Source organism: Sinocyclocheilus rhinocerous, unplaced genomic scaffold, assembly GCF_001515625.1.
Source record: "Sinocyclocheilus rhinocerous isolate Xijiao unplaced genomic scaffold, SAMN03320098_v1.1 scaffold1609, whole genome shotgun sequence".
Lineage (NCBI taxonomy): Eukaryota > Metazoa > Chordata > Actinopteri > Cypriniformes > Cyprinidae > Sinocyclocheilus > Sinocyclocheilus rhinocerous.
The window spans coordinates 259,480-260,192 of NW_015633539.1; the positions used below are offsets into that span (position 1 = coordinate 259,480).

Genomic DNA, 713 nt, shown 5'->3' on the forward strand with positions numbered 1-713 from the left:
CACCGAATGTACGAAGGAAACTGTTAAAATAACCACAGCATTAACAACAACCTTGAAATAAGAGAGCGAGGCGTATCTGATAATCAGATGCATGAAAGTAGAGTTCGTTGCTATAGCAAACAGACATCAGGTTTGTTTTCTTTCAAAATCATCATTCGCTGATGGAGAGGAAAAGTTAAATACAATAGCATTTTATTTTATGAAAATGAGATAAAGAAGTTTTCGCACTGAAAGAGAAGTGATCTCGCGCTCATAGACGATGCAATGCATCGATCTTGAAACATGGATTTTTGAATCGCGAATCGTCGATTTCGGACAGTAATCGATTTCAAACGCTAAGAATCGAATGAATCGCGATTTCTATAGCGATTCAATGCTTTCAAAATATATACACATTAAGTTACTACAAGCACGAATTAATGGAGACCTTGAACAGTGTTCGTGCCCTCGCATCTCTCCTTCACGCGCTCCACTATTTACCGCCTGTGACTGTCACAGGATTGCGCTCGCGCTCAGTTCGTCTCACTGACACATTTTTTGAGCAGCTGATGTGTGATCTCTCCTTAGTACTCGTGGCCAGTAATGCTAAAGTGAAGTAGTTTTACTTTTCTGTAGTTTTTCAATGGCTCTCGGTCATATCGAGCAGATCCCTGAGCAGTCGAAGGATGCACATTTATTGCATGGACAGAGCAAAAATGTAAGTGTCTAAAGCA

General features: G+C 40.3%; 1 protein-coding gene across 1 annotated transcript in view; it reads right to left on the reverse strand.

The window, feature by feature from the left end:
- Positions 1-713, reverse strand: part of mcama (melanoma cell adhesion molecule a) — a 70,762-nt gene that overhangs the window by 10,217 nt on the left and 59,832 nt on the right. The window lies entirely within an intron of this gene.